The sequence below is a fragment of the Ochotona princeps genome, chromosome 8 (genome assembly GCF_030435755.1).
Source record: "Ochotona princeps isolate mOchPri1 chromosome 8, mOchPri1.hap1, whole genome shotgun sequence".
NCBI lineage: Eukaryota > Metazoa > Chordata > Mammalia > Lagomorpha > Ochotonidae > Ochotona > Ochotona princeps.
This window is the reverse complement of record NC_080839.1, coordinates 70,231,155-70,257,475: the sequence shown is the minus strand read 5'-3', so window position 1 is coordinate 70,257,475 and position 26,321 is coordinate 70,231,155. Positions and strand designations below refer to the sequence as shown.

The following is a 26,321-nucleotide window of genomic DNA, read 5'->3' as shown; positions in this document are numbered from 1 at the left end:
TGACTATAAGAATTCACACTGCAACTAATGCAATATACTGATATCCTTTTTCTCACACCTTAGCCAACATTTGTTATTTTTTTTAAGATTTATTTATTTTTTATTGCAAAGTCAGATATAAATAGAGAGGAGGAGAGACAGAGAGGAAGATTCTCTGTCCGATGATTCACTCCCCAAGCAGCCGCGATGGTCGGAGCTGAGCCAACCCAAATCCAGGAGCCACAAGCTCTTCCAGGTCTCCCACATGGGTGCACGGTCCCAAGGCTTTGGGCCATCCTCGACTACTTTCCCAGGCCACAGGCAGGGAGCTGGATGGGAAGTGGAGCTGCTGGGCTTAGAACCAGCACCTATATGGGATCCCAGCACATTCAAGGCGAGAACTTTAGCCACTAGGCCACCATGCTGGGCCTGTTATCTTTTCTTTCTTTTTAATAGCCAATCTTAGCATTGTACTTTTCATTTGCATTACCCTGATAATTAGTGGATTTTGAACACTTTTTTCATGTATTATTGGCCATTTGTATGTCTTATTTTGAGAAACTTCTATTTGGAGCTACTGGTTATTTTTAATTGGCTTATTTGTATTTTTCTATGTTCTTCACTTGATTGAGTTCCTTATATATCCTGAAAATTAACCATTTATCATAAGCATAGTTTATAATTATCTTTTCTGATTCTGTAAGAATTTTCTTCTCTTGGGGCCTGGCGCGGTGGTCTAACGGCTAAAGTCCTTACCTTGAAAGTGCCAGGATCCCATATGGGCGCCGGTTCTAATCCCAGCAGCTCCACTTCCCATCCAGCTCCCTGCTTGTGGCCTGGGAAAGCAGTCGAGGACAACCAAAACCTTGGGACCGTGCACCAGTGTGGGAGACCTGGAAGAAGTTCCTGGATCCTGGCTTTGGATTGGCATAGCACCGGCCGTTGCGGCTCCCTTGGGGAGTGAATCATCGGACAGAAGATCTTCCTCTCTGTCTCTCCTCCTCTCTGGTGGTTGATTCGTGAAATACCATTTGAGTTTAATGAAATACCATTTGTCCATTTTACCTATTGTTTATTGAGATTTGAGGGTATAATCTGTTTTTTGCCCATTCTAACATCCTGAAACATTTTCCCTAAACTCTTTTTCAAATAGTTTCAAATTTCCACATCCTAAGATCTTTAAAGCATTTTGAGTTAGTTTTTGTGCATGGTAAAAGATCATAATTTATATAATTTCATTCTTCCACATGTGGATATTAGATATTCTCCATATAAATCATAGTTGAATGTAAATATGTGCTCTTACTTTTTGTTATCTACTATGTTTCAATGGATGATGGATCCTTTATGAAAATAGCATGCTGTTTTAGTTACAGTAGCTTTGTAATACACTTAAAATCTAAAGCACAATATCTTCTATTTTATGCATTTTGAACAGGGTCATTGTAAATATTCAAGATTTTCTTGTTACAGATTTTAGTAGTGTTTTTTTTTTTTTTACTTCTGTGAAAAATGTTTCAGTGGTAATCGTATGCATAGATTGAAGGTTAAAGGATGGAGCAAGATAGCCCATGCAAATGAACCTAAGTGTGAGCAAAAGCAGCTTTCTGGTAGACAAGAATTTTGATCAAAAGCAGTAAACATACACCAATAACGTTCATTATATAATGATTAAGGCCTCAATCCAACAAGAGGAAAGAACACATACACACAGACAATGCTGGAGCACTCAAATCCTGAATGTAAACACTAATGGACTTGAAGGGAGATACAGACTGCAATGCAGTAAGAGTGGTAGAAATTAACACTTCACTCTCAGGAAGAGATATATCATATAGATAGAAATCAATTAAAAAGCAACAACATTAAATTTTATGATAAATCAGATAGACCAAACAAACATCTATAAAACTTTCCATCCAAAAGGTTCCCTATAATATTTTTAACTATACATTGAGCATTTTCCAGAAAAGATCATACAGTAGGTTAAATAATTTTATACTTAAAATTATCAATTAAATTAAAGAATAAATAAATGTAAAATAATTGGAAGAGCATTGAATATTTTTTTTTCTAAACACAGAGCACTTCAACCAGAAATCAAGACTTTGCTGCAACTGCTGATGTTAGCTCATCTTGGCTTAGTTCTTTTTGGTATAAGTTCTTTTCAATTTGCCACCACAAACGCAAAGCACCAGACACAGTGAGCTATGCAGAAGGCTTTATTCCAGCAGGGAAGATGACTGCAGGGACAAAAGCAGAGGCAGAGAGAGGGAGAGAGTTACTTCCTGCCATAGTGGCAAGAGGGGGTTCCCAGAGCAGTGGGAGAAAAGGGGACAGCAAGACAAAGGAGGGTGGGGGAAGCATGGCATGGACATGGGAATATGCCTTTCGTGGCCAGAGGTGGACGTCATAGGGCCATAATGGATTGGTGGACAGAACTGTTGGGGCCACAGGGCTTCGAAGGTGCAGCGTGGACGTGGAACAGAAGGAGGGGTCATCAGGTGTTGGGAGAGAGAACTGCCAGGTATAGTGCCATGAGGTTAAAGCAGATTAGTGGGGATAGGGCTACGAAGTTACAGCAGATCTGCGGATAACAAAAATTGGACCTAAAGTACACGTGAATCTTAATGAAGCCAACTCCAGGGGAAGCAGATATTTAAAATGGTACTGAGTCCAAAATGGCAGGGGTCTTCAGGGCCGATGTTGGAGTCACTCCTCACTTTGCTCCCTTTTATCGTATATAAAGGAAAAGGGACGTCATTCTGCATACTTGCTTTGATCTGAACTTGGCTGCAGCGCTCTCTAGGCAGCAGTCAGTCACACAGTGCTTGGGGGACCAGTGGGAGTTGAGAGGAGGCTGGTATCCCTGCAAAAGAAGTTGGTTAAAGGTTTGATTAGAAGTTTTTTGTCTGTTTGTTTCAGTATGTGTAACATGGAAATGGAGGGAGGGACTACAGATCAGAAGTCCTTTTGAAAAGCTAGCTTGAGTTCTTCCCAAGGCTCACTGGAATACATAGTCCCCGTGGTTTGCTCTGATGAGCAGCTTCCTGGGTGGGTGTCTCTGTGGTAGCGGATAGGAGTGAACCTGTTTTCAAAGAAGAATGAGGAGGAGAAAGAAATGTATTAGGGATGTGCCTGGCACGGTGGCCTAGCAGCTAATGTCCTTACCTTGAAAGCACCAGGATCCCATATGGGCGCCGGTTCTAATCCCAGCAGCTCCACTTCCCATCCAGCTCCCTGCTTGTGGCCTGGGAAAGCAGTCGAGGACGACCCAAAGATTTGGGACCCTGCACCCCACGTGGGAGATCCGGAAGAAGTTCCTGGCTCCTGGCTTCAGATCAGCTCAGCTCTGGCACTTGCGGCTGCTTGGGGAGTGAATCATTGGATGGAAGATCTGCCTGTCTGCCTCTCCTCCTCTCTGTACATCTGACTTTGTAATAATAATAATAATTATAATAATAAAGAAATGTATTAGGACCAGCACATGATTTAATAGTATAAACCTTGGCCTATAGTGCTAGCATCCTATATAGGTGCCTGATTGAGAACCAAATACTCAGCTTCTAATACAGCTTCCTGTTTATTGCCTGGGAAAGTGGCAAACAATGGCCCAAGTCTTTGGATCTCTGCATCCACAGAGACACCTGGCTCCTGGCTTCAGAATGCTCAGCTATGGTTGTTACAGCCATTTGAGGAGTGAACTAGTGAATGGAAAATTTCTCTCTTTCTGACTCTATGTCTCTTTTTCTCTATAAACCTGTCTAACAAATAAAAATAATTTTAAAAACTGCGTTAAGGATATGCACAGACATTTTTCCAAGGTGAAGTGCAGGTAGCACCTATATTAAAAGGTGCTCTGGATTATAACCATCAGAGAAGTACAGCCATCAGAGAATTACAGCCATCAGAGAAGTACAACCATCAGAGAAGTACAACCATCAGAGATGTACAGCCATCAGAGATGTACAGCCATCAGAGAAGTACAGCCATCAGAGAAGTACAGCCATCAGAGAAGTACAACCATCAGAGATGTACAGCCATCAGAGATGTACAGCCATCAGAGATGTACAGCCATCAGAGAAGTACAACCAAAGGCCCAAATGTGGTTTCACCTATCCCAATTAGAATGGCTATCATCCAAAACCGAGTTTAAAAAACTTCTACTGAAGATGTGGGGAAAGGGGGTCCTCACATATTGTCAGTGGGAATTTAACTAGTAAAATAATTATGGAAGACAGTATAGAAATTCTTAGAAATCTGAAAATGGGTCTACTGTATGACCCCCACCATGTTGCTTATGAGAATTTATTCAGATGAACTGAAATCAGCATATAAGAGAATTATCTGTTTTCCCATATTTATAGCAGCTCAATTCACAATAGTCAAGATACAAAATCAACCTAGATGTTCATCAACTGATCACTGGATAAAGAAATTGTGATGGCCTGGCACATTAGCCTAGAGGCTGAAGTGCTTGCACTGTGTAAGTCGGGATCCCATATGGGCGTCAGTTCATATCCTGGCTGCTCCACTTCACATTCAGCTCCCTACTTGTGGCCTGGGAAAGCAGTAGAAGATGATCCAAAGCCTTGGGACTCTGCATTCACGTGGGAGATCCAGAAGAAACTCCTGGCTCCTGGCTTCAGATCACATCTGTCCTCGACTGCTTTCCCAGGCCACAGGTAAGGCGCTGGATGGAAAGTGGAGCCACTGGGATTAGAACTGGCACCCATATGGGATCCTGGCGCGTGCAAGGCGAGGGCTTTGACCACTACGCTATTGCGCCAGGCTCTGCATTTATTTTTTAAAGATCATATCCATGCATTCAATACATTCACTGAAGTTACCCTTTAAAGTTGATATTCCTATCTGTGTTTCGCAAGGTTTAATCAGGAAGCAGAATCTTCTAAAGCAACTTGGAGTGAAGAATTGTTTATGGTGTTATGTTAGAATCTTGGGAAATCAGATCTGCAAAGGGCAGTTCTCCAGGAACAGTGGCTGGAATGAAAAGCTGCAGTGTGCAGGGCAATGCGGGAAGCTCGGAGTGCCCAGGAATCAGGACAGGGCATGAAGGGAGCTGCTGGAAAAATGCTCGTGCAGGATGTCATGTTTTGTGTAAGTGTGTCGTACTCACATCTACTTCCAAGCTTCTGGTGATGGACACTGAGCACCCACTGATCAGCCAAAGCAGCCATCAGGAAAAATCAATGAGCAACAGACAGGAGTAGCGGGAGTGTGAGAAAAAGCAGGAGCCCTCCAGAGACATTGCTCCTATGGCCCTCTCACGCAACCGCGATGGCCTTCAGGGAGTCAGCCTGCAGTCCGCAGCAGGGGAATTGCTTTCTTGCTCCAACTTAACCCAGAGTTAAGTGAGATGGGCATTCTGGGAGGCCAGAACTTTACACACCATTCTCCTACATGACTTCAGGATAAAACTTTCCCCATCTTTCTACTCTAATCTTTTAAACTTTCTAACAATGAGTACAAATTTACTTTGTAGTTCTTTTTTCCTACAAAGGATGTCCTTTACCAAGGATGTTAGGATCATTTTCTTTTATCACAATTTTTATGATTCTCCTGCAATTGCCTTTTCTATGTCAGTTTATGAGTGAAGTACATTTTGTATTTCTTTATTTCTCTTTTCATTACCTTTGTGATATTTATTTTTATTTTCCCAAGTTTTAATAGGTACACATCTGTTTTTGATTCTTTTAATGATTACTTTTAAGATTTTTAAGAACATTCTCGAAAGTATATCTATTGGCCCAATGAGGTCAAGGCAAAACACGGACATGCAATTGAAAAAGTGAAGGGAGTGAACCTAATTTCCAAACAGCCTGTGCTGCAGTTAGCCATGAAAAATCTCTGTATCTACTTCTTCTGCCCACAGCTGCAACATAAGAGCAGAGCCCAAAATACTACTTTTGTTGCCACGGTTTGGAGCGACAGCCATGTGTCAGCATAGTCTGAGTCTGTGTGTCATTCAATGCCCATTCCATGCCTCCAAAGTAGATATTACGGCTTCTTTTTTTTTTTTTTTTACATTTAGTACAACAAGTCAGACACATATTTATTCACATTATTTTTCTTAATTAAGTTCAATACAGAAAAGGCAGCATTTTTATGAGCAGCACAATACAGTGTGCAATATTGTATTATCATAAATCTATATGAAATAGCATGTATTTCTTTTTTTAAAGATTTTTTCATTTTTTATTACATTTTTGACAATATTTACATAGTTAATTAGGGTCAAAAGGTATAAGGGCTATAGGAAAGTGGGTAAGACTATTATTTCCATATTGTTTCCATCATATATCTGAGGTAAAGGGGAATATTGAGGGAAAAGCCCTATCCAGTCTCCCACCCACCCCACGCCCCAGATGTGGGGCATGCTCTGAGATACTTGCTCAAATGGTTTTGATAGTTCACCAGTTATGAATCGCTGCCTATCTCGCCACTCCAAGCATGATGAGGTAGTTGAAGAATCCACCGATTGACATACTCCATCTTAGAGTCTCCGTTTGTCCAGTACTTCGCTGCCAACATATAGCTGAGGTGGTTGATTGACTTCTGTCTTCTCTCTTTTCATGGTTAGGGTTCTGAGTCCAGCAGTTCGATTGGGGAGATCCCTAAAGAAACTTTCTCTGAGGTGTTCCCAGGCCAGATTCTTGTATGTACTAGCAGGTACAGGGCCCAGCACTGCCCATTGCTCCGATCAGCTGGTGGTTGCAACTGCTGGATTGGTTCTGTTTTCAGCCCCGACTTCCACTGGAACCAATGGGTGTTGCAGTCCAGCCTGGTTCTGCCCAACACATACTCGACCCTCACATAAACCAGTGGGAGCTGCAATCCAGTCAGAGTGACCCACAATAACCCCCACCAGGCCCACCCCCTAATCTGGTTTGCCAGTATGTGTAGCAGACTAGTCCAGTCTGTCCCACATCCCATTTGGCTCTCATACATGTCGATGGGTATTAAAGCTTAGTTCCATCTAACCAGTTCAATTTTCCAGCCCTCACGGATGTTGTTGGGTGCCTCTCCATCTAGCCACCCCAGCCCCTGTCCTAGTTTTCGTGCCCTCCTGTGGAAGTGGTAACCCAAGAGGGAGGAGCCCACTATTTCCCTCCCAGGCCTCTTCCACTCCCGGATTATGTACTCTCCAGGTGGTTCTGTGGTTTGACTTGACAGAATTAGACCCCACTGCTAGCTTCTGCCAGCTGATGCTGTGGCTAAGCCCAAACAACCCTCACCCACTCTAATTTTGTTTGCACAGTAGGCATAATCAGCCCAGCCCGGCTTTTGCCTGATGAAGTCCACGTGAGGCACACAGGTGTTGTAGCCCTGCTTAGTCTGGTCTGCCCCCATCTCAGCTCAAGCTCTCCAATGGGAGTAGCTGTCCAGCAAGGGAACCACCCCTTATTCCCCTGCTGGCTCCGCCACTCTCCCTTCCTGGTTCTCACATGTGCTGGATGGACGCTGCAGTCACGTCCGGTACAGGTACCCTCACCCTGGCATTCCGTATTTTGAACTGGTTTTTGTTGCGACTGAACCTGGCCCGACCCATACTCTGTTCTGGTGCTCGGATTTGCCAGTGGATGACGTGAACTGATTCAGCCTGGTCTGCCCCCGACCCATGCCAAATGTATGCCAATAGGAAACTTTCCATGGCCTATTCTGGGCTGTTTCCTATCATGCGTCTTGTGTTTACCTGCAGGGTCTGTGTCCTGCCAGAGGAGTTGCCCAGGCTCCTCCATCAGAACCCCTCCCAATGCCAGATTTTGCGCATACCAGGGGGTCCATGAGCCAGACCTACTCAGTTCACCTCCTGTCCTAGTAGGAACAATAGCTTTTCCTTACTGGCCTTCAACCCAAGCTGGTTCTTGCTGTTGGATGGTTCAACCCAGCCATGGCTCGTCCATACCCATACATGGTTCAGTAGAGGTTGAGACCTAGCCCAGTCCGTCCCACATCTACCCTGGTCCTCCAGGACACCAGACGGTGTTGGTCTGGCCTGGCTTGGTGTGTCAAATCCCAGTCCACTCTTGTGCCAAGGGAGACTACAACTGTTTCCTGATCAGAATGCAGCCCCCATCCCAGCTCATGCGCACCTTGGTTAGGGTGTCCTTAGCACCCCAACCGGTCTGTTTCCAGCCATATATCACGCGCGTGCCAGTGGTTGCTCTGACTCAGCTTGGCTCAGCCCCTCACCTGTACCAGCCTCTGCCTTAGACACTGTGGCTTAGTGTCACTGACTCATGCAGGCCAGTAGGTGCAAGAGCTTAGCTCGGCATTACCTGTGCTCCATCCTGGTTTCTAGTTTTACTTGTAGGTTAAGGCTTGCTCAGTCCTGCCCAGTACATCTACGGCTTTCTTTTTAAATATTTGTTGTTTTTTACTTGGAAGATGAATAAGGAGAGACAAAGAGAGAACTTCTAACTGCTGCTCCACTCCCAAAACGGCAAAATTACTGGAGGTAACCCAGCTGGAAAGCAGAAGCCATGAGCTTCTTCTAGGTCTCTAATGTGGGTGCAGGGGCCCAAGGACTTGAACCATTCCTGGATGCTTTCTCAGGCTGTAAGCATGGAGCTGGATGAGAAATAGAGCAGCTGGGACATAAACCAGCCTTACAGATGCCAGTACCACAGGTAGAGTGTTATCTTACTGTGCCACCATGCCAGCCCCAGGTATTATAGTTTTAATTTTACAGTTCAGCAAAAACTATGGTTCATAAAATAGTAAATGACTTATAAATGTCACATTGTTAGTAAGGATCAGAATGAGATTCAAAGTCTCAATTATTCCTGACCTTGAATCCATTCCTGTAACCACTAAAATAAAACTGAAAACACTCTTGGTAAGTTTTTATGCTCTGAGTCATACAAACTCTTAAGCATGTTTTTGGAAAGCACTCATTTTATGTGTATATTCAATAAGTTGTGATTATTATTGTTACTGTCATCTGTGATTCTCCCCACATGGAAAATGTTTAACTCACTTTTGCTGATTCCTCACAGTCCATTGTACTTCATGCACTTCCTCCATGCTTACTCCCCTGCTCACCCACACCACATCCCAACCGTCTGCACCCGGATTGTATCATATGCCAGCCAAGGTGAGGCAGCAGGACCATGGGTTGTATTAGAGATCTGACCACTGCAAATCAACAGGGCAGACAGTAGACAAAGGACACAGCCTCCCTCTTGCTGTGGTATAAGCTCACTTGCACTTTCCCTACCCATATCCCAAAGTATTTTTCCATACAGTCTCAGTGTCTCTGCAGCTGTGTAAGTACCTGAATAAAGTTTGATGTTAGCCCTAAAGATATGTCGGTGCAATTGTGATTATTCTCTTATCTTCTGTGTCTCTGTGAAATTTTAGGGGAAACTGAAAAATACTGTTTGATTCTATGATGCTTGGTGTTTGGGGGATAAAAAAAAAAATCAACAAGCCAACCACATGAAGCCAAGTAATGAGTCTTCAGTCACAGAACTGAAAAGGTTAAAAATGTCCAGGCCAATTTTGTAAAAGTGAAGTGATGGTAGGGCAATAACAAAACAAAACTTTGGCACCAAGCATAGCTCACTTTCAGTGCTGACTTTGCCAACTACTAGATGGGAGATCTTAGACATGTCACTCCATCTTTCTGTATCTTACTTAACCTGTTTGTAAAACCATGATAACAATGCCTTCCTTGCCAAATATAACAACAATAATGAAAGTCACCAGCATATACCAAGTATTCAAAGAGCGGTAGTTACTACGGGGATGAGAAAACCATTTCTATTATTATCTCACTGAGCTTTTCCTTTTGAGAGTCCTAGGTGATTGCCCAGCAAAAGTGAAATAGCCTGCCCACTGCATCTCCAGCTCCACTAACTGTATGCAGAGATTACCAACTACTTAGTTGATTTACACTTTCCTGAAGCTGGAATAAAATATTTACTGCCCGATTAGATTGAATTAAAACAATCCAATTGAAAGGAGCCAGGAAGCTGTCCCTGAGATCAGCAAGGGATGTACTACCTTGCTCTGAGTTGGGAAGTCTTTCCAGCAGCTTGACTAATATAGTGGTAACATGAGCAGGTGTGACTGTAACTGCAAGAAGGGATGGAATGGCAAAGAGGAGTGTTTTTCTCTTCGCTGCTCTCACATCACAGGCCTGGGGACAGGACACGCCTGACCATGGAGATAAGGAGTGCAGAGTATGAATGATGGAGTATGTGCTGAAGAATCTACCACACAGGAAGTCTACATGTCTTTACTAAGCAGCGCCATCTTATAAATATGTCATTTTTCAAGGAAATATTGTAAGCTCATCCTTAGCAACTCAACCATAATTCGTTGAAGCTGTAAATTTATAATTTACTTCCCAGGTCAGCCATAAGTGTTTCTAACCCAAAGAACATAATTTAGCATGTGACACACCCATATTCAACAAAGCAAATTCTTTAGACAGATTGTTTGCTTTGTAGACAGTTGGTAAAAGTCAAGTGAACATCATAAGATTTGCTGTTCTTAAAATATTCTACTGAGTGAACAAAAAGAATATTATTAAAAGACATGGGTTTCTTGCATCAGTGTTCTAGCATCCTCAAGTCAGAATTACTCTGGATACATTATTAAACTTTGGGATGTCACAGCAAGCAGCACATAACACAACATTTACTAGATGCTGTTTTATTGTTTACTATTAACTCTAGTACTTGCAGCTCTTTCCCCTCAAGACGCCTGAGGAAGTGCACCATGGTGAGGAGGAGGTGAAGAACCTTGCCCTCCAGGCGGAAATTGTCCAACTTACGTCTCATCAGCAATACCTTCTACTCCAACAAGGAGATCTTCCTGTGGGAGTTCGTCTCCGACATATCTGTCACTTTGAACAAGATTCACAATGAGAGCCTGACAGACTCTTCCAAGCTGGACAGTGGGAAAGCGCTGAAGATTGATATCATCCCTAATGCTCAGGAGTGCACTCTGACTCTGGTGGACACAGGCATTGGCACGACCAAGGCTGATCTCATTAGCAACTTGGGAACCATTGCCGAGTCTGGTACCAAAGCAACTTCGGAGGCTTTTCAGGCTGGTGCAGACATCTCTAAGATTGGGCAGTTTGGGTTGGTTTTTATTTCAACTACCTAGTGCTGACAAGGTGATTGCGATCACGAAGCACAATCATGATGAGTATGCCTGGGAGTTTTCTGCTGGAGGCTCATGTGTGCTGACCATGGTGAGCCCATTGGCCAAGGCACTCTTGCATCCTCAAGAGGACCAGACCAAGTACTCGGAAAAGAGGCGGGTCAAAGGGTTGGTGAAGAAGCACTCACAATTCACTGGTTATCCCATCACTCTCTACTTGGAGAAGGAACAAAAAAAGGAAATCAGTGATGATGAAGCAGAGGAAGAGAAAGGGGAGAAAGCCCAAAATCAAGGATGTGGGTTCTGACAAAGAAGAGAATAGCAGCAAGGATAAGAAAAAGAAAACCAAGAAGATCAAGGAGAAATACATTGATTGAAAAGAGCTGAATAAGACCAAGCCCATTTGGACCAGAAACCCTGATGACATCACCTTGGAAGAATATGGGAAGTCCTACAACAGTCTGACCAGTGATTAGGAAAATCACTTGGCAGTCAAGCACTTCTCTGTGGAAGGGCAGCTGGAATTCAGGGCGTTACTTTTCATCCCTCATCATGCTTCCTTTGACCTCTCTGAGAACAAGAAGAAGAAGAATAGCAGGCAGTACATCTGGCATGTGTTCATCATGGACAACTATGACAAGATAATCCCAGAATATCTTAACTTCATCTACTGCATGGTCAACTCCAAGGACCTGCCCTTGAACATCTCCCGAGAAATGCTGCAGCAGAGCAAGTTGAAAGTCATTCTCAAAAACAGTGTGTAAGTGCCTCGAGTTCTTGGAGTTGGCAGTAGACAAGGAGAGGACGAGGAGAAACATAATAAAATGGAGAGCAAGACAAAGTTTGAGAACCTCTGTAAGTTTATAAAAGAAATCCTCTGTAAGAATGTCAAAAAAGAGAACATCTCCAGTAGGCTGTGACTTCACCCTGCTGCATTATGACATAACACATAATAACAGAATAATTGTCCAATGCTTAGATATTCAGTAGCACCTGACACTTCAACAATAAAAATAATGTTCTATAGTTAGATGATGGATAGCCTGAGGTTTACCATCCTTCTTTGGGAAGATAGTGATCTTATGTCACACAGCATTCAGGAGGAAATAGAAGTTAGGGTTATATGGAAATGGATCACATTTCTTCCTACTACCATTTCCCAAATTTTGACTTGAATTTTGATGACACTGTCTTTCCCAATGACCAGACACCCTACAAGGGCTTTGCTCACAGAGAAGCTTGTGTTCGATGTTTTCCAGTGTGCAGGGGAGGATCCACCTTTACTGCCATTTCTGATGCTAAAGATAGAAGTCCTCTCCCTGATACGCAGATAAATTAAATATTCCCTGTGTTTCCAGGGCAACTTTTTTCTTTGCTTCCCCTTCCAAAGGAATAATCTACCCCCCACCCCGCACCTCAGTCTCCTTAGGAGTGCAAACCTGCAGTTGAAATTTGTATCCCAAGTTCTCAGGGAGAAGATTCTGAGTGAGTGACATTTCATGGTCTTCTGGTGGTCAAACAGGAAATTCAATAACTCAGTGCCTTGAGCCTACCCCTTCTTGAATGCCAACTTACCGATTTCTACCCAGGAGTATATTTGTTATATAACACATAATAACAGAATAATTGTCCAATGCATAAATATTCAGTAGCATGGCCAAGTCCAGGAACTTCTTAGCAGGATTCACTACACCTTCATGGCTTCCCAACACATACTATTAAACTGGTGTAGAGTCTCAAGTCCAACTCTTATTTGTAACTCAAGCAGGCTTGCTGGAGACAAGCAGCTCTTCTGACCATTAAACTATCTCCCAAACCAGGGAAGTCCATGCTGCTCTAACTGCCTTCACCAAAGCAGTTGGTTTCATGTACTTGAGCTTGAGTGACACAAATATTTCAGTGGTGAATCAGTCTGGAAACGGGTGGTGAGTAAGGTAGGGAGTGTTTATAGAAGATGTTTCATCACTACTAGTCAAACATGTCTTATTGTTGGTTCAGGAGGCACTGGTATTTTCTTCTTGGAAGAGGGATACTCCACCAAGAGCTTCCAACCGAGAACTTAGCTCTAAGAATGGGCAGTGGTCACTTGCACACAGGAACACCACAGCCCTAGCTGCTTTGGAATGTTGACAAACTCACAGAAATCGTTTGAAGTATTTCCTGGGAGTTGGTGAGCTGATAGATGCATGCAAAGAAAGCTTCAGGCAAGGCTGAGTCTGGGACTTGGAGCTGTTAAGGAGAGATTATTTTTCTGCCTGGCTCATTTTAAAGGACTACTTCATTGCAGAACCCCAAACATGAGGTCAGGAAGATTATAATTTAGAAAATTATTACCGATGGTACCAGTGGCAAAACTGCCTCATTGGAAGAAGAGAATATGGAATTTCTTTGGCTTGAGTACTTCACTTAGACCGTGAGACAGCTCTGCACACCACCTATCCATGGCCCCTAGGAGCTTTCTCCCTCAGATACAAAGGAGGTGGCATCCTGGCCCCAAGGCTTTCCCAAGCCTTAGGAGGTAGAAATCATGAGAACGTTTTCTACCCTTCTGGGGTGTTGTTTTTCTGCTTGAATGGCAAGGGGTTCCCAGGAAAACTTCATTTAGAAACACCCAAACTTGGCCACGCCAAAGAACACAAACCAAAGGAAATATTTTAAGAAAATAAACAAAGCTACTGAGTCAAACATGCAAAGCAGGAAGGTGGAACAAAAGATGAATTGAGGCCTGAGGTTTGGATGTTCTGAAGGCTCACATACATTGGGTAAGCCCAAGAGCGGAAGGGGTCTCGCAGCTGTGTAAGCACCTAGCAGCCTGCTCCCACTAAGGGCTCCCAGCAGAGCAAACTGGAGATGTTCCATGCTATCTGCTATCCAACTGGAGTGCTCTCCTGACCTTTGTAGAGTGAGTAAGGCTGAGAGACCAGCTCCAGCTGTGGAATAGTCCCTGTTGTTGCCACCTTCTTCTCCAGTCTAAAGTGTGTCCTGCTGGTACTGTAAAGGGTGTGAGTCCTGTAGTAGAAAGTTGGGCTACCGGAACCTTGAAGTAAGAACTTATCACATAAGTATACTATCTTCAGTGTCTCAGATTCTGGAACGCAGTCCATTTGGCTGGACCATTTAAACTCCCAAGAATGTATACTCTGTGAAATAAGATACAAGTTGAACTCCCATTAGGATCAAGCATTGGTTGTAATTGGACATATCATTATTCCACTATTCAAAAATATCATTCGCAGAGTGTTGTCAAATGGATACTGAGTTTGGAACATGTTTATGCTTTCTTCAGTGTACCTAGACTTGTTAATTGATTCTCTTCTCCACAACTGAAAGCCTCTTACTGAGAAATGCTTACTAAATGTTTCTCTTTCATGACCATGACGACATCATCAAAGCACACACCATATGAAAACAGCATCCAATTTGTTCTAAGACCTTTGTGAAGAATATAGCCATACTCTAAAAGCAAGTTATTTTTTATTAAATACAAGGAAACACACATCTCCCAAAGAATAAGCACACTTCATCTATTCTGTTGAAAATGCACACCAGGTTTCCCTAGATTTGCGGCAGCCAAGAAATTAATCTTGAAATGTTGTCATCCTAATGCCACAACTTAGCCTGATAAAGAGGTGTTTGGCAACTCCCCCTTTCTTTGTCTAATGCCTCCCTCCTAGAATTAGAGCAAAAAAAATCAAGTGTCAGTCTAATTAATGAAACAGGAATTCTCGGGTTTGCACACTCTGGCATCCAATATGGGCACTGGTTCGTGTTCAGGATATTCAGTTTCCTATACAACTCCCTGCTTGTGGCCTAAGAGAGTGGTGGAGGGTGGCTTGAAGCCTTGGGATTCTGCACCCACATGGATGACCTGGGAGAAGCCTCACATTCCTGGCTTTGTATCAGCTCAGCTCCAGCTGTTGCAGCCACTTGGGGAGTAAACTGATGGATGGATGGAAGATCTTTCTATCTCCTTATCTATGTAAATCTGTCTTTCCAATAAGAATAAATAAATATTTTAAAAGAAGTATTATTGGGGCAGAGCCCAGGTAAGTTTGAACAGTGGAGTGGATATCTTACTCTCCTAGCCAATGACTTTGGCGGTGGGAACTCATGCCGCATCAGGCTGCCTGCTTGGGACCTTAGCTCTCCATCTACTGCTCCTGGGTTGGGGAGGGTCCTCGGCTTATGGGCAGCCAGCACACCAAGTGGTGCTGGGCTCTACCCACTGGCTGCCCAGCAGTGAGCTCTGGCATCTTGGGAGTATCAATTACTGCCTAGCGACATCCATGGATAAGGCCACTGTACGTGTGAGGAATGAATCATGAGGGACACTCAATAATAAAACTGCTATACTTGCAGGTAAGCAAGGGGACTGAGACTTGGTGGTTTTGAGGTGAGAGATCAGAAGATTTGTATGGGTCAGACTAATTTACCAGCCTACATGGGAGTCTTGAGGTGGGCTTGTTAGTGCAGAGCATTGCTGACTGCCACATGCCACCTGACACGAAAGTTATGGCTGGGAGCCTATCTAGCAGAGCTGGATCCAAGTACCTGACTGAGTGTCAGAATAGGGGATGGGTCACATTAGGCAGGGCCATGACACTAACCAGCATGCAAGAGAACCAGGTCCGGGGTTAGAATCCACAGGGAGGGCCCGGTGGCATGGCCTAGCGGCTAAGGTCCTCACCCTGAACGCACCAGGATCCCATATGGGTGCCGATTCTAATCCCGGCAGCTCCACTTCCCATCCAGCTCCCTGCTTATGGCCTGGGAAAGCAGTTGAGGACGGCCCAAAGATTTGGGACGCTGCACCCCACGTGGGAGACCTGGAAGAGGTTCCTGGCTCCTGGCTTCGGATCGGCTCAGCACCAGCTGTTGTGGCTCACTTGGGGAGTGAATCATCGGATGGAAGATCTTCCTCTCTGTTTCTCCTCCTCTCTGTATATCTGACTTTGTAATAAAAATAATAAATAAATCTTAAAAAAAAAAAAGAATCCACAGGAAATAACTGGGTTTAACCCTGTGGAAGTACAAGTCCCACTGGTTAACCCAAGACTTGGGGTGGTGATGGGCTTTACTAGGTGTGAACATGGAACCGGCCAACACTCACAGGTACTGGGGCCAAGAATAGGCTGGGCAGCACCAAGTTTCAACACCTGTATGTGTGGGGCGGGCCGGCCTGCAAAATCCTCCAGCTCATACAAAGGCAAAGATGGAGAGGCCTCACTGGTGCTATGCCAGGCAAGGGCCTAGCAGCTGCTGGAACGTGTAAAATCTAGGTCATGGAGTGGGCCAAGTTGCGGAACCTAGGAAACTCCCCTACAGGGTCACAGCTCCCACTGGTGAACACATGGTCCAGAACTAGGGGTCGGGCAAGCTGGGCAAAGTAGCCCCATCCTTTGGCAAGTGTGTGGGTTGATTTTGGAAGGGGGTGGACTGGGTGGGGCCAACCAAACCATAGCTCATTGGCAAGTGCAGAAACCAGCATGGAATGCAAGCTAAGCCTGGCTAGCGTATTTCATCTACTGATTTATATGAGCCAGGGATGGGAGCAGGCTGTGCAGGGCGAGGTTGCAGCACCCGTCACCAAGAGTTGGGACTGGGGGCTGGCTGGGCCAGGCTAGGCTGCAGCATGTGAAGCCAAAGGCTAAGGCAGATGAGGGGCTATACCAGGCTGGGTTAGAGAAACCACTAGCATGCGTGAGATCTGTGGATGGGAACAGGCCTAGTTGGAGAGCTAAGGGGATGCCCTGGCCAGGGAATGATTCCCATTGGTGAGCACAAGGGCCAGGGTAGGGGCTGAGGACTGGTCTGGATACGGCTGCAGGGTACCTTGGCATGGGTGTTGGCTGGGTCTGTGATGTGCTGGACTGGGCTAGACTCCAAGACCCACTAGTGCTCGTGAGAACCAGGGAGGGTGTAGGACAGGCTAGGCTAGGTATCTGCTCTAACTGAACCATGTATAAGTTGTGTTTGGGTGTGGACCAGGCCTGACTGTGCTGTAACACCCAACAAGAGGAAGTGGAATGGATAGGGCCAGTCAGGAAAGGCCACTGTTCCTGTGGGACAGTAGACTAAGTAGGGCTGGCCCATGGACCCACAGGTGTGTGCGAGATCTGACATTGGGAAAGATCTTGCTGGAGAAGCTTGGGTAACTCCTCTGTTAGGACACACTCCTGCAGGTGAATGCAAATACCAAGGTGGGGAGCAGCCCAGACCAGGCAAAAATATAGTACCCACCGGCATACATTTGACACAGATCAGGGACAGACCAGGCTGGGTCCGTTCGCATCACTTGCTGGAGAATCTGAGTGCCAAAATGGAATGTGGGTCAGCCCAGGTAGGGACACAATACTAGCCAGTCCACATTAGGGCTGGGCCTGGTGCCTGGCAGGGCTGGGTTAGGTTGTAGCACCTACCAGCATGAGTTGGAACTGGGGGTAGGCCAGCCCCGGCCAGACTACGGCACCCACAGGCAAATGCCGAGGTGGGACAGGCTGTGTCAGACTGGGTCGCATCATCCAACCATCACTTGTGAAACCCAGGATGTGGTGGTGATGGACCCAGTGGGGGGATTGTGGGTGCCCCTTATTGGGCCATTACTCCCACAGGTGAGCGTGAGAGCTGGGATGGGGGCAGACCAGGCTGGGCAGGGCCACAACATCTGATGGCCTACATGTGAGCTAGCTCAGGGAAAGGCCATGCTGAGCTGACTATACTTCCTGGTACATGCATACACCAGTATAGGTGTGGGTGGGTTGGGCTTTGCCTCAGCATTAGCTGGTAGATGCTGGCACAGGGAGCAAATTCTATCAGGCAGAGGCATGGCTAGACAGATGATGGCACCCACTGACACCAATGTGGACTGGATAGTGGGTCTGGTTGGGTTGAACTATGTTTCAATGCCCACTGACATGTATGAGAGCTGAATGGGATGTGGGACAGACTAGACCAGTCAGCTGTGCATACTGGCAAGCATGGGAACCAGGGTAGGGGCGGGCCTGGCAGGGGTTATTGTGGGTCCCCCCAGTGAGGCTGCAGCTCCCATTGGTTTGTATGAAGGCTGAGTATGTAGTGGGCAGGATCGGGCTGGACTCCAATACCTTTCGGTTTGGGCAAAACACAGGACTGGACACAGAACTGACCCAGCAATTGCAACTACTAATGTGTGCATAGGCCGCTTTCAGAGTCAGATTGTGCTGCACCCTGTATTGGTGAACACATGTAAGAATCAGGTCTGGGATGGCCTCAGATGAGCTTTCTTTGGCAATTTCCTACCGACTGAACAGCTGGACTCAGAACTCCAACTAAGGATAGAAAATTGCAGGTTCCATGGTCTGACTGTGGAGTACATGTGTCAGAGCTTGGCCTCCTCAGTGGCAGACGGAGCAGTGGACTGCATATCCAAAGGCAAATTGAGGATGTGGCAATACATTGGAGCCTCCAGAGGACACCTGGTATCATGGCAGAGGATGGAAGACAGAACAAATTGATCAGTTACTCCAACCAAGCGTTGGCAGTGAATATCAGGGCAGATGGAGAGTTGGACCATAGCAGCCAGTGGATTCTGAAGAGATCTCATTATGATTGGAGTGGCGGGACTGACAACAATTCAGAATTGTTGAACTATCAAAACCTCTTCAGAACTTCATGGTGTTTTAAATTTCTATTTTTCTTCTTGTCGTTGATTTTGTATTGTGGCATTTCATTCAAGGGGAGGTATGGTAACTGTAATGAAGACTCTCATATCCAGTTGTGAGGATGCAATACAGTATGCATCTCTAATTCCAGATCAAAGATGGACTCCCAATAAAACTGTTAAATATATCTTAATAGTAGGATGCTGGAGTCTTTGCCATTGGTCATGCCCGCAACGATGGACATATGACTGTTTATGGAGAACTATGCTGTAGTAATAATATAGGGAAACTCGGAGGGGGGGAGGTGGGAGGAAGTTTAGTGAAGGGGTAAGAAAAACCCCAGAGCCTATGGAAATGTGTCATAAAATGAGAATAATAGTAAAAGTAAAAAACAAAATTTAAAAGAAGCATTCTTATAAATGCTTGCCTCTAACCATCTACGGACACCATCAGAAAAGAATATCTACCCTCCATCCATTTCCTTGGCTTGGAGAAAGAATTCATTTTGCTGAAGGAGAGAAGACATAGCTGATATTATAGAGGCAATAGTCTTCTGCCCTGGAAGAGATTAGTTGGTGAAGCATAAAACCTGTAATATTATAGTGGCCTCATTGAACCTATGAGTACTCTGGGGAAAATATCAGAAGGCCGTGAAGGGAGTCTGTTTGGGAAGGGAGTCCTGAATGCACATTGAATCATGCAGTAGAAGTATTGTGGAAAGCGACTGGAGTGTTGTGATGTTGGAGAAGAGATGCACAAAACAGAAGCTCTTAACTGGAAACGTGAGTCTCCATTGATAGAAATAACAAAGATATTTGGGGGTATATAGTTTTCTTTATTTTCCATTAAAATCATACCATTGGAAGAAAGTTATTTAGCAGATTTTGTTACTAAAATAATAGTTTTTGATTTATCATTCAGAGATGGGCTGTCAGAGAGGGAACAAAAAAAACCAGGATTTTCGAAATAGTATTGGAAAATGTATTGGAGGTTATCGGCTTAGTTGCGTATCATCTACATATGAGATACAAAGGGGGCCAAAGCAAGAAGAATGGTAAAATGGAGAACGAGAATTCAGTGCACCACAGTAATTCCAGCGAGAGCTTGTTGGCAAAGCCTCTAGGTTTTGTAGACATATAGAGAGAAGCCAGTGCTCTACCACACAGTACTTGGGCTAGTAAAGTCTGTGTGCTTGTGAGGGGGTGAGGAGGTTCATGATAATTGTATGTAAATTTCATAGATGATAGGAAAATTATTTTACACATACAAGTGTATTGCTGAGCAAAGGACTCATGTGTTGAGTGCTCAAAGAGACACTTCAAGTACTGACATCCCAGATGGGCACCTTTTCATGTCCCAGATGCTCTATTGCAAATCCAACTCCCTGCTTGTGGCCTAGAAAACAGTGAAGGATGGCCCAAAGCCTTGGGATCCTGCACCTGTGTGTGAGAACTGAAAGAAGCTCCTGGCTTCAAGCTTCAGATCACCTCAGCTCCGGTCATTGCAGCCATTTGGGGAATGAACTAGCAGATGGAAGATTTTTCTGTTTGTCTGTCCTCTCTGTAATTCTGCCTTTCAAATAAAAATAAACCAGTCTTTAAAACCAAACCAAAAAAGTGAATCCTCCCCAAATGATGAACCAAATTATGATAACTAGACTCTTGCAAAAGAATTATTTATTTGAGAAGAGAAACAGAGTTTACACCACAAATGCTTGCAATGGCCCAGGGTTTGGCCAGAGGAAAACCAACACTGAATTTAGGAGCCTAGAACTCAACCTAGGTCTCCCGTGTAGGTCATAGGAACTCACTGATTTGAATTATTACCAGTACCTCCAGTGGTTTACATTGGCAGGAAGCTGGGGTCAGGAGCTCAAGTCAGACAGCCAACACCAGTTACTCAGATTTGGGATGTCAAGGGCTTAAGCAACATTTAAATTTCCAATTTAAACATTCACCAAAAACTAGCCTGTTGATCCATAGTATGATCCCAGGGAGGGTCCACTTTTAAGATACAATATAATTAGAGCTCTGGATTCAAGAAACGAGATAGCTATGATTTTATGATGTCTACTTTTATTAAAATATTTGATATTATTGATAAACCTTTTGTTTCAAAAGAACAAATCTTAAAGATGCTACAATCTAACATTGGTTTTATTAATAGTTTTTGTTAGTCATTTATATCCTGCCCATGTTCAATGAAAAATTATTTAGTGATAACCAAAACATAAAGAAGTGAAATATGAAAAGTATTTAAAGAGAAGGATGTGGTAGTCCTTAAAAGTTGGTACCCAAGAAAGGTGCACTGAGGAAGGGGACAAGATTGAAACTGCACAAAAGCCCTTAGTACAGCAAGTTCTTCATACCCTTCCCCTGAATCCATTCATACACACTTACCCTTTTATGTCAACTAAGTGAACAATTTATAAGTTCAGTCTGTATTCTAAATGTACCAATTTGGAAAGACTGTAAAATTGTGAAGATTTTATATAACTCTTCCTACAAATAAAAGCTTACATGTAGTAATCAGAGTTGTGCATATGTCACTAACATTTATCACCAACTGCTTACAAGCTAAAATTTAACATATTGTAAGTTCTAACATTATGCCTACTGATTAAATTGTTTTTCCCTAAAATTCTCATTTTACGCCTGGACTGCGAGTGAACAAAGGCTTTCAAATTCTTTTTCTACAGTTGAAACCAAAATGCTGACATAGTCGAACTCTTGATTTATAGTGATCATTAAGACAACTTGTAAATGAATGCTTATAAATTATTTTACTCCTACTTGTTGAATTGAGCACTTTAAGTGTCAGAAAATTCAATATTAGTGTCTCATTCCTTCTCCCCTTTCAGTACAAGAAATAGTCATTATCAACAAGAAGAGGTGTGTTAGTCTTCCAAACCCAGTAACATGGCCGACTAACCTAAAATTGAATCAGTCTTTCTATCCATAAACAATTTCCAACGTGAAAGTGTTTAAACAATATAAATGAGCACACAAGAAAGAGAAATGTGTAGTTTCCAAAAATCAAAAGTAACTGAAAAAGATCAAGACTGTGTGCTGGCATTGTGCCATAAAAGATAAAATCTCTGCTTGCAATGCCAGCGTCCAATGCCAGCATCCAATTCATGCCTCTGTTGCGCCACTTCCAAACCAGTTCTCTAGTAATGTGCCTGGAAAGAGGCCATTGAAGGCTGTAGTGTTGGGACCCCGTCACTTATGCCTCTATGAACTCGTGTATATTCTTGCATACATGTCTGTCATTATTTATAAATAAATAAATAAATATGTATAATATGTGCATTTATTTGAAATTAGTAGATAAGTAATAAAGTGTGTGTTTAAAGTGTAATTTACAAAGGTAACCTACAGAAAACTGGAGGAAGGAAATATTATGGACAGTTAAGATAAATAAAACTTCAAAAAGCAAAGCATAAGTTTATGAGAGGCCACTAAAATAGTCCAACTTGGGGGCCAGCATCGTGACAAAGCAGATTGAATTGTCATTAGGGTGACCTGCCTGCACCCTATCCCATAGCGCCAGTTCAAGTTCCAGCTACTTCATTTCTGATCCAATACCCTGCTATACACCTGGGAAAAAGCAAATTATGGCTAAAATGCTTATATCCATATAGGAGTTATAGATGATGCTTCTAGATTCTAACTTCAGTTTGTCCCAGTCCTGGCTAATGTGGGTATTTAAGGAATATGCATCTCTCTCTTTCTCTCTCTCTCTCTCTCTCTCTCTCTCTCTCTCTCTCTCCTTCACACTTTACATTTCAAACAAAATAGAAAACTAATGTTAAAAAAGAAAGCCAAATTCATCATAAAATTAGATAAGAGATAAAAATTAAACAAATCTGAAAAACAGTAGAGACTTTTCTAGTCTTTATAGAATGCTAGAAATATTTTTATGTTGGAAAATGGAAATATTATGAACAATTTTAGAGAAAAACTAAGTAGATATTCAGGGCAGATGAGAGAAAATTTGACAAATTGACTTGTCATTAAATTAAGATAGGAGTTAAAAAAAAAACCTTTAGCTCACTTCCCCAACCTTTTCATATCTTACCCTTCCCACAAACCCAAACTTCAATACAACCAGGCTCAGACAGCTTTATAGAAAATTTTTACTAAACCTTCAAGGAACACAAAAGCCCTGTCTAACACAAACTGTTCCAGAGAATAATAAAAGAAGGAATTCTTCCAACCTTGTTTTATGAGACTGGGATGACCTTGATTCCAATATGTAACAAATGAAGAAAATTGTAGACAGATTTTGCTAACACAGATGCAAACACCCTTCAAAAAGGAAAGGAAATTGTCTACTTTCCTCATCTCACGGTCATCAGAGGGTCTGGGGGCCATCACAGGGTAAAGGTGAATTGGGCTTCTCCAGTCATCCTTTCTGATGAGCAGTGCACTGGAATGCAGACTACTCTCCTTCAGAGACATCCAGACTGAGCACCACTCCCTGAAACCTCGGTCACACTCTCTCCCCAGAGCCACGCAGCCTCATTCTCCATGATCAGGTCTCAAGGGAGACTCACAAGCCCTGGGCAAGGGCTGACTCCAACCAGAACAAAGTCTACACACTCCCAGGTCCCCTGGCTCCTTCTTTTTTTTTTTAAGATTTATTTATTTTCTATTGCAAAGTCAGATATACCCAGAGAAGGAGAGACAGAGAGGAAGATCTTCTGTTTGTTGATTCACTCCCCAAGCAGCCGCAACGGCCAGAGCTGAACTGATCCGAAGCCAGGAGCCAGGAGCTTCATCCAAGTCTCCCAAGTGGGTGCACGATCCCAAGGTTTTATGCTATCCTTGACTGTTTTCCCAGGCAACAAGTAGGGAGCTGGGTGGGAAGTGGAGCAGTTGGGACTAGAACCAGTGTCCAGATGGGATCCCAGGGCATGCAAGGCAAGGGCTTTAGCCACTAGGCTATCACGCTGCCCACCCCCACCCCGGCTCCCTTTAACAGGACTTCAGCAGAACCCAGACACCCAGAGCTCTTTATCTCACCAGCTCAGGAAGCCTCATCCCATTACCTCATATTATAATCCTTGGAACCTGACTTCTCTGTCTTCCCTGTCCAAGTGTCACTAAAAAAATCAGCTTCCTTAATCACCCTTTGACCTTGATATTCTAATCTCCTCAGGGCTCTTTGTGTATTTCCTAATCTATCCTCATTTCCTCACCCTAATTTACTTCTTGAATTCCTTCGGGCATCTCCATAATCCACAGTCAATTATTAGCAAACTGCCTACATTCTCAAAATTGCTTCAAACTATCCTTTATCTTGGTTCCTACAACACATTCACCCCTGAATGCTGTTTTCATGCTCCTTTGAATTGAGAAGGTGAGGTGTTTTCTGTGCTCATTGTCGCCTTTTCTAAACCATCAATTTGTAATTATACTTTCCTTACTACCAACTGTTGACTCTTCCTCATGTCTTAGCATTACACCTCAATGCTCATTGCCTTCAACACTGTTTCGATCTTCATTCTTGGATCCAAAAATGATAAAGATAACTCCAATACCCATAATCAGTTCTATGACCAGATGTCATCTCTGAAGAAAACACAACAAATGAATCTTCATCCATATTACCCAGCATAAGATTATGCTTACTTCTCTTCACTTGGGAATGTTAAGATATCTAAGTAGACACAAGCCTTTGCATATGTGAGGATACAAAGAAAAAATGGAAATTTTTGTGTGAGCAAAGAAGCAAGATGTGGAAGCCAGCCAATAGTTACATATTCAAAGTCTAGCTCTGGAGCCCAGCACAGTGGCCTAGCAGCTAAAGTCCTCACATTAAACACGCCAGGATCCATATGAGTGCCAGTTCTAATCCCAGCGGCCCCGCTTCCCATCCAGCTCCCTACTTATAGCCTGGGAAAGCAGTCAAGGACGGCCCAAAGCATTGGGACTCTGCACCCATGTTGGAGACCCGAAAGAGGCGCCTGGCTTCAGATCGGCTCAGCTCTGGCTATTTGGCTACTTGGGGATTGAATCATTGGACAAAAGTTCTTCCTCTCTGTCTCCTCCTCTCTGTCTGATTTTCCAATAAATAAATAAATAAATCTTTTTTTTAAAAAAAAAAGTCTTGCTCTTGTTTAATAACTTTATTGAGTTGGTCCAGTCCTTTCCCTGGAGTCAGCTTCAGGGTATCTCACTTGTCCCTCACCAGGAACACTATGATGAATCTCAGGCAGAAATGTCAAACCTAGAAAGCCCTCCACCCAGCAATATTCCAGAGTGGGTATGGGAGAAGCAAAGAGAAGGCACTCAGACAGCATCCATACACAGTCCAGTCTGAGTGCAGAATGGGCTCTCAGTTCTTTACTGAGATTGTACCTGCTCTGTTAGGTGCTTTCTCTTCATTATTCATTTTATTAAATTTTGCTAGCATGCTAACCACTATAAAGAATGTTCTTTCACAATACTCATTGACTCCAGGAATAGCTCACCTCTGCTACTCATGGCATGCATTCCCATGCTTATACACCAGAATTTGCATCTCCGTAACTGAAATCTCAATACAATCTCAGTTACATGTTTTCAAGTCCCTGATGAACATCTCCTGTACTCAGGTTCTCTCCGAATGCTCTCATGCTAACCATAAACATCCAATAAATGCTTGGATAAAAGTAAGTTATTGAATTTAAGTCACCATTTCATCAGAGAAACTGTGATAGCCATCAAAAGTGTGAAATAAACATATTTCAAAAGTTGAGATATAATTTTATTACAAATGTTTTAGCGAATTATGAAGATAGCTGTGTGACCTTAATTTTATAAGTGTTTTAAGCAAAACTGGTAGATAATAAAATTATCTTGTCCTATTTTTATTTTTATTTTTTCCATTTTTTATATTTTTTACAATCTTTACATAGCTAATTAGGGTAAAAAGGTTCAAGGACTAAAGAAAGGTGAGTAAGACTTTTATTTCCATATTGTTTCCATCATATATCTGAGGTAAAGGGGGATATTGAGACAGAAGCCCTATCCAGTCTCCCACCCACCCCACGTCACAGATGTGGGACATGCTCTGAGATACTTGCTCAAGTGGTTTTGATAGTTCACCAGTTATGAATCGCTGCCAATCTCACCACTCCAAGCATGATGAGGTAGTTGAAGAATCCACTGATTGACATACTCCATCTTAGAGTCTCCGTTTGTCCAGTTTTTCACTGCCAACATATAGCTGAGGTGGTTGATTGATTTCTGTCTTCTCTCTTTTCATGGTTAGGGTTCTGAGTCCGGCAGTTTGATTGGGGAGATCCCTAAAGAAACTTTCTCTGAGGTGTTCCCAGGCCAGATTCTTGTATGTATTAGCAGGTACAGGGCCCAGCACTGCCCATTGCTCCGATCAGCTGGTGGTTGCAACTGCTGGATTGGTTCTGTTTTCAGCCCCGACTTCCACTGGAACCAATGGGTGTTGCAGCCCAGCCTGGTTCTGCCCAGCACATACTCGGCCCTCACATAAACCAGTGGGAGCTGCAATCCAGTCAGAGCGACTCACAATAACCCCCACCAGGCCCACCCCCTAATC

General features: G+C 43.5%; 1 pseudogene; it reads left to right on the top strand.

The window, feature by feature from the left end:
* The first annotated feature begins 5,010 nt into the window (after nt 1–5,010).
* Nucleotides 5,011–11,958, top strand: LOC101516824 (heat shock protein HSP 90-beta-like; annotated as a pseudogene).
* The last annotated feature ends 14,363 nt before the right edge of the window (nt 11,959–26,321 follow it).